The sequence below is a fragment of the Anthonomus grandis genome, chromosome 22 (genome assembly GCF_022605725.1).
Source record: "Anthonomus grandis grandis chromosome 22, icAntGran1.3, whole genome shotgun sequence".
NCBI lineage: Eukaryota > Metazoa > Arthropoda > Insecta > Coleoptera > Curculionidae > Anthonomus > Anthonomus grandis.
The window spans coordinates 2,297,057-2,305,850 of record NC_065567.1 but is presented as its reverse complement, the minus strand read 5'-3'; the positions used below and the strand labels follow the sequence as shown (position 1 = coordinate 2,305,850).

Below are 8,794 nucleotides of genomic sequence, written 5' to 3'. Positions count from 1 at the left end.
AGAAATTTGGTTGGTGATTGTGTTTTGAAAGGATTTCATTTGAGCTTCCAGAAAAATAGCAGCATTTGTTGGGGAGCTGTTATCCGTGCTGGTTATCCGCAAGCTGGGTTTGCACACAGAACACACAAAACACATGACTCTAGTCTTCATTTGAGTGACCTGAGCCTCTGATGTAGTAAATTTTGAACATGATAAGCAATGCGCGACACTACAGAAGTCGCAAACAATCTTATATTTTACCTCTCTATCTGTTAGACTTGCACCACACCTTCCGCAAGCCATGATATAGATCAAAATAGCAATTTAACAGGCTCCCAAAAACTCCAAATCCGAAAACACGGTGACTTGGAAATTATTATTAAAAGTCAACAAATCCAATTCTTCAAACTCGTTGGCTTAAGCAGAGCGGCAAAATAAATACCAAGAATGTTCAGGTATTGATTCTCATAGACGCACAAAAAAAAAAAACGTATTGTTATCTGAGAATTTCTATTGTTTCCACTGAAAATCACAATTACTCACGAACCACCAATTACCAGCAGTACCAGATCAGAATATTGCAAAGACGATGCCAAGAAGCAGAAAATATGTAAGAATCAGAAGGATACTTGCTAAGGTCTTCAGTTTTATCACATATTTTTATTTCGAACTGTAGACATAGTATTAATTGTTTCAAGGATAGTAACTCTGAATGATTTTTTTGACTTGTGTAAACTTTTTTGGTTTTTAACATGAATAAATGATTTGATTTGATTTCTTATATGCCTTTTTTGTTTACGGCTTGGACATGTGTATGAAAAGATCTCTGAAAAGTCTGATGTGCATATTTAAAATTTAGAATAATTGGTACTATTGCTACTATTGTATCCACCAATGTGTTAAAAAAGAGGAAAAATAAGTCTTTTCCATAAAAGTTATGACTTAGAGTTGTTAATTTAAAAAGACAAGGTGCAAAGCAGTGCATTATAGCAAAAAATTTGGGTTTAGGTGAAGTTTAATCTGCCAAAATCAGGTCCCCTTAGAAAGACTGCACCATATGTCGAAAAATGCATTAACAAGATCTTGATCGATAATCCGCATAAGTAATCGTCCTAAACTTAAAGTATTTGGTTCAAATGGAAGGTCATTTGTTCGAAGTCCTATAGGAAAAAATTTGACTTTAAGTACCAAAAACCCACTGAAATGCATGGGGGTGGTAGTATTCCGGCCTGGAGATGCTTTTCAAGCTCCGGGACGAGTCTGCTTATAAAAATGTATCGATTTATGTACCACAACATATTACAGGATACAATGTCACCTTATGCTGAAGAACTGATTGTTTTAATTTGTATTTTTATTTCATGAATAAAAGTTCATTTATTTAGTAGTGTTGGTTTATATTTTGACTTAAAATAATTTTTTGATAAACAATTATTAAAGATATAGGAGAAAAGAAAATCTTTTCATACTTTTGTCTGTATATGTACAGTATTGTGCATAAATATAGCAACAAGCGATGTTTTCAAAAATATTATTTGCTCCTTTATTTATTCCATATTATTTCTTTACTTTTAAGTACACGCCTCTGTATTATTTATAAATATACCGAAATATCATAAGAATGCCAATGCAGAGTAAGAAACTTCATGTTTGTTTATTTAGACAATGTGCATAAATATAGCAACATTCTTGTTTCGCACTTATTTAATCAATTAAATATCGATTTACCTGCTGTAAAGTTGTTATTTTTGAATCTCAGAATTAACTTAAAATGGGTCGCTCAAAAACCGTCTCTGGTGATGTGATGAGGAAAAATTATTGTGGAGCATTACGAAAATGGTGTGCGGCAGAGTGACATTGCAAGAAGCTTACGGCTTCACAGGTCAATCGTATCTAGAGTTTGCAAAAAATTTCGCCTTACTGGAACAGCTGCACCGGCGCCCATTCCTGGTAGACCCAGAAAAACAAATTTGAGGATGGATAGGCAGCTGCTACGCATTTCCAAAGAAAATCCTTTTTTGTCTTCTTCCCAAATTTTGGCAAAATTAAAAGAGGGTGGAGGAGTAAACCTCAGTTCCAGTACCGTAAAGAGAAGATTACTTGTTGCTAACTTACCTGCTCGTCGCCCCGCCAAAAAACCGTTACTCTCAAAGAAGAACGTCAAGGCTCGTTTTCACTTTGCCCAATCTCATGTCCACTGGTCTGTAGCTGATTGGAAGAAAGTCGTATTTAGTGATGAATCTAAATATAATTTATTCAGGACTGATGGAGTGATGTACGTCAGACGCCCCAGCGAACAAAGATTAAACAAAAAGTACATTTGCCCCACAGTTAAACATGGAGGGGGAAATATTCTTGTATGGGGATGTTTCTCGTGGCATGGGACCCATAGTAAGAAAAGTGGGCAAAATGGATCGTTTCATGTACAAAGACATTCTCCAAACACATTTAGTGCCATATATGGAAGAAAGCCATGCCAGTAACAGCCATATTTCAGCATGACAAGTTCTATGGGTCGGTCGGTGAGAAGCGGCCGCGTTCCGATGCCATTCCACCTTTCGGTCTATATTTTGAAGTAAAGGAAGGTTTATTTAACTAAAACTAATATAAGTATTTCTGAATCTCGAGTGATTTGTCTTCAACTAATCTAAAATGCCTTCGAGTTGTGGAAAATGCGAAGGAAAAATCAATAAAAGTGCACCCGGCATTTATTGCGCCATGTGTTTGGTATCATATCAACAGTGTTCCGATCTCAAACGAGACCAAGCGATGTTGTTGTCGGCAAAGCAACGGCCTTCAGTGGCTTTGCCCACCATGTCGATCTCGCTCGCTCGCTGGGGCTAACAGCAGCAGTACCAGTGCTTCTCGTCGAGGGGAACTGGAGAGCGCAACAGGAGCCGTCGCCACCGCCGTCAGAAGCGCAAACATTACGCAACCCAACAGCGTATTACCCGAGAGCGCGCTTGAAATGGAACTGAGACGTCTTCGTGAATCAGTAACGTTCTGTTTCTTTCTCGGACAAAATGACTGATTTTCAGAAGAATATCGACAGTTTAAACAAAATCATTAAAACAGTTGATCACTTAAAGGCAGAAAACCAGGCCCTCAAAGCGGAAATTACCGTTCTCAGTAATAAAATCGAAAACATGGAACAGTTTCATAGGGAAGATAATGTGGAAATCCATAATTTGCCTGAAATCCAAAATGAAAATCTTGTCACGGAGTTGCAAGGTATTTTCTCTGCAGTGGGGTTTAAGTGCGACCTAAACAAAGTTAATTATATTCATCAAATTCCGTCTCGAAACCCAGATATCCCAAAACCCATTATGGCTAGGTTTGTATCTTGTATTGATAAAGATAACTTTTTGGGTGCGGTGAAGAATAAAATCCGCTCTACCATGGACAAGTCTCAGCCGGGATTGTTACTGCCTGGTAAGGTAAAACCTGTGTTTGTTAATGAAAATCTCACTTCGGTAAAAAAGCTTTTATTGAAGAATACAAGGGTGTTTGCCAGGTAGCACCAATTTTTTTCTTCTCTGGACCAAAAATGGAAACCTTCTTCTACACAAAAATGATAAGTCCAAAATTATATATGTCAAAGACTCCTCAGTATTGGATCAGTTAATTAATAATTGATCTCTTGGCAATAAAAGTTTCCATTTTTATTACAATCAATATCGATTAATATTATTCGTTTATATACATTTTTTTCTCGTCATGGTACTAGTCTAGTATTTATTTTCAAAATACCCGAGGTCTTAGGACTAAATTGTTAGATCTTAAGATTAGCATCGAATCATCAAACTACGATATAATTTGTATAAATGAGACTTGGCTTAACGGAAATATATCCGATTTCGAATTTTTTAGATCTAGATAAATATGAAGTTTTTCGCCGAGATCGCGAATCTAGTGCTTCTTTAAAAAAGGATGGAGGGTGGTGTGCTAATAGCGGTTAAAAAAGATGTGGGAGCAGTCGCCGTGTGCCATTTTTTCCAGTGAAGCTGAGGATGTGTGGATTAATTTTAGTGTGGGGAACGTTTGCGTTTTTGTTTGTTGTGTTTACCTCCCTCCTAAGGACATTAATGCTTATTCATACTTTTCAACTAAATTAGAATCATTAAATCAACGAATAAATAAAAATAATGTAATTTTGGTTTGCGGTGATATGAACTGTTCAACTGTGCGATGGGAAAAGGAAAACAATAATTTATTTTTAACCCCTTTTCAAGTATCTAAGGAATACTTCGATATCATCGAAAATTTTTCATTTGCAGGTCTAATACAATTTAATTACTTAAAAAATGATTGTAATAATAAATTAGATCTAATATTATGTAATGAAGAACGTGTTTTAAATTTGTTGCATTGTGATAGCCAGTTGATTGTGGAGCACCCTAAGCATCCAGCCATTGAATTTAACTTTCAGGTTAACAATATAAAAATTTTAAAACATAAATCACTTTCTTACTTTAATTTTAACCGGGCAGATTATGTGGAGAGAAATAATGTATTAAAAAACCAACCTTTTGGCCAAATATTTTTAATAATTCCTTAAATCATAATTTAAACACTTTTTATAATATTTTAAATGAAATTGTTGAAGAGAAGGTACCCATCGTGCGGAAAAATGCACGTTTTCCAGTTTACTTTACACAGGCCACAGTAAAGGTTGTAAAAGAAAAAAATAAATTCGACAAAACATGGAAAATTTACAATAATATTTCTGACTACAATACTTTTAGGCTTTTGCGGAGTAGATCTAAAAAACTTATAGAACAAGATTTAAGGAATTATGTACAATCCTTAGAAAGTGATATTCCGCATGATAGTAAAAAATTCTGGAAAATAGTTTCTATAAATAAAAAAGGCTCAGGTATCCCAGCTAAAATGAAATATATGGATAGGGAGTCCTCGAACAATCAAGATATCTCTAACATGTTTGCGGAGTTTTTTGAGAGTGTTTTTGTTAGACCCAGCTCTTTGGTATATGATAATAGCGAGGATTTAAATACTAATAACAATTTTTTACATTCTATTTATCTTTCTCAATCTGAAACTCTTGAAGCATTAAAAACACTTGATCCCAAAAAGGGCGCAGGCCCAGATAATTTTCCAACCTTCTTTGTTAAGAGTTGTGCAATGGGTCTCGCCCTCCCCTTACCTTAATTTTTAATCAATCACTGTCTAAATAGATGTAAACGTTCATATGTCATTCCATAATTTAAAAACAATGAAAAAACGTAATTAACAATTACCGACCAATAAGAAGCTTTGTATTTTTGCCAAGGTTTTTGAAAAAATAATTTATAAATATATTTTTAATGTTGTCAAATGTTTGCTAATTTCTGAGCAACATGGATTTCTACCAAATAAATCCATTGAATCTAACCTTCTTAAATATACGGAATACATTAGAGAAAACATGGATAGCGGAGTTCAGGTGGATGCTATCTACACCGATTTTAGTAAAGCTTTCGACAAAATTGATCACACCAAAATATAAATTAAAAAGAGTCGATGTGGCTGGCATTTTTCTGGACTGGTGCGAATCCTATTTAAGAGGTCGTACTTTTTCTGTATTGGTAAATGAGGTTGAATACATGAATATAAAAGTTACCTCTGGGGTACCGCAAGGATCCCATCTAGGACCTCTGCTCTTCCTTATTTATCTTGATAATGTAAAACTTTGTTTTTAAAACTTTATGGTTCTTGGATTCGCCGATGACTTAAAAATTTACTTAAAACTCCGCACGATTGTGAATTGCTGCAAAAGGATCAATTAGATCAATCACTTAGATCAATTTCATAAATACTGTCTTAAAAATAACTTGTTTGTAAATTCAAATAAATGTAATGTTATCAGTTTCACTAGAAATAAAAATCCAATTCAATACAATTACAGAATTGGTAACAGTGCCTTAAATAGAGAAAACGAGGTTAGAGATCTGAGCTTGACACTTGACAATAAACTTACATTTGAAAAACATATAGATTTAACAATTTCAAAGAATTTTAAAATGTTGGGCTTCATAAATAGACAATCTAACTTATTTTCAAATCCAAATACTTAACACTCTATTATGCTTATGTACACATACACAGCAAGCTTAATTTTGCTTCAATAATCTGGAGTCCTTATTATCAAATTTATAAAGACGCAATCGAAAGGGTACAAAAAAGGTTTTTGAAGTCATTTTTATTCAAATATGGTAACCAGCTTCAGCTTACTAGTATAGCATCTGTGAGAAATCATTATAATATTTTAACTCTTCAGGATTGAGAGATTTTATCTGATATTATGTTTCAGGTTAAAAAAAATTAGGTAAAATTTTCTTAATGAATTTTTTTGGTTTTTTAGTTAGTATTTCTTAGTTGTTAGTTAACTTATACATTTTGATGTGGATACTGTTGTAGGTTTACCTGTTTGTATCCTTAAAAGATTATAAATAAATAAATAAATGACAACGATCCAAAACATGCTTCTCAATTTGTTAAGAGGTGGCTATCCGATGAAAAAATAAATGTAATGGTCTGGCCATCTCAATGGCCAGATCTAAACCCTATAGAGAATTTATCGCATTACATTGACACCAAAATCAGGCACCTAACATGCTCTAATACATAGTGGAAAAGGCTTCGAAAGAAGTGAACAATGACTATATTATTATTATGAAATTAATTGAGTCCATGCCAAGATGATGTGCAGATGTTATAAAGGAGAAGGGGTACTACACAAAATATGGAATTGATTTTAATTTAGTCGGGTTATATTTTTTTTAGAATCAAAACTATTTTTAGAAGGGGTACTACACAAAATATGGAATTGATTTTAATTTAGTCGGGTTATATTTTTTTTAGAATCAAAACTATTTTTTGTTGCTATATTTTTGAATAATAAATTTGCATAAAACAATTTGGTGTTTTATTTATTATGATACAAAAAATATGATAATATGAAAATATAAACAGGCTTTAACTATTCTTGTAAATAATATATAAACCTTACTTATAAAATAGATGCTAAAAGATATATAGCAGGAAAGTTCAATGATGCTATCTTTTTGCACAATACTGTATATGCTACCAAAAGAGCCTTAAGATTATCCCTGCAAAAAATGAAAAATAATGTTAAAAAGTAGTTGTTAGAAGAAAGCATTTTCTAATTTTACTAAATATTATTAAAAACAATATTTACAAAAAAGTGTATTATAATACCATTTAAATTCATAGCAGGTAATAAGTATTTTAAATTAAATTGAAATCTGTTGAATCCAAAAAAGTTTCTTAATAAAATGTTAATACATGAAACTATTTAAGTTTGGTGGACCAGAAGTTTTTATATTGAGAATGTGCAGAAAAAATATTTGCAGTGTTTATATTTGAAAGAAAATAAATCTATCCCTATTTAATATCTTATAATGCAATGTTAACTAGTTTTAAGTTTCAAACACTTTAGATTAAATCAGGCTGTGTTATTTATTTTGCTATCATTGATAAATTGAATTGATAAATATAAGATAATAATAAATATAATATCAACATAAAGTTAAGAATGCAGAAAGTTTTTTGGTGAAAGTTTTTTACCTTTAGGTGTTTGTAAGATGTTGAATAAATAAAATAAACAATATCAAGCCAACTCAAGTTAACTTAAGAAATTATTTTGCTTTTTCAAATTGTAGTTTTTACAGATATAAACTTACAAGGTTAGTTAAATACGGCTTTTTCTTCGACTTTCTACTAAAAACCTTTTTAAGCATTGACTGTGAACTGTAATCCCAAAGAACATCTACATCATCTCACAGCAGCTCTTGGGTGTATCCAGTAAAACAAGGACTTTCCTCTTCCTCAGATTAAGTTCCCACATTAGCGCCCCGTACCGGGGTGCTTGTAGAGGAGTTATTTTCGTGTGGCAGCAAGTCATCTTCAAATAGCCCTAAAACCATATGCAAATGAGGTTTTAGTATACAGTGGTTTCATATCATACCTTCACTGTCTCGTTTCTCGGCAAGGGTTTTTGATTTATCACGTCTAAATTCCATTAACACTTATGAAATATGTGGTATATGTATTAACAATCATAGTCGCCAATTCTCTAGGGATCCTCCGGCAACATAAAATAAAAACAAATTTAAGGGTGATACACAAAAAAACAAGCGGCAAGTTGTGACATACGTCAATTTTCTTTAATTTTAAATCTGTGTGTAAAGCTAGTGTTGCTAGCAACTAGCAACCAATTTGTTAGTCCGCGCTTGCTGTGCGGCAAACAACTTAACTGGCAACAATATATTTAAAAACTAGAAAATTATAATTAAGAAGTCAAAGTCAAAATATACTTTCTTGTGTAACATCAAATGATGCTTAGAAAAAAAGATGGTAATTATTTACCAAACGGTTGTCAGCTTCTTTACCAATAAAAGGGATATTTCTGGCTTAAGCCAGCTTAGTTTAGATGTGCTGGTGGAAACACGAATTTGCCCTTTTCTTGTAAATAAAAGCCTGTTTTTTTGTTAAATGGAAAAAACAACCGAAACTTACGGCATTTAAAGCAAATGGCACTGTTGGGTGGCTTAAAATCAACATTTTTGGGGACTAATTCACTAAATGACGACATATTTTCTCAGTTTTTCCTAAAATGTTAGGTATTACTTTCACAAATACTCTAGAAAAAATGTAGAAAAAACAAAAACTTCCAATAAAATCGGAAAAATGTTGTTAAAACGTTTGCTCTGTTTCGATATGTCTCTTTTCTTCTTATAATAAAGGTGTAATTACGTATGTCTAGATTACATAGCTAAATTATTCTAAATAAAAC

General features: G+C 32.8%; 1 long non-coding RNA gene across 1 annotated transcript; it reads right to left on the bottom strand.

Annotated features, from left to right (window-relative positions):
- Positions 1-6,784: 6,784 nt before the first annotated feature.
- LOC126748624 (uncharacterized) lies at positions 6,785-8,171 on the bottom strand. The gene is made up of 3 exons (XR_007664780.1): positions 7,967-8,171; positions 7,683-7,915; positions 6,785-7,088 (listed from the first exon to the last, which is right to left on the bottom strand). It is a non-coding gene; the product is annotated as an uncharacterized LOC126748624 (long non-coding RNA).
- Between the last annotated feature and the right edge of the window lie 623 nt (positions 8,172-8,794).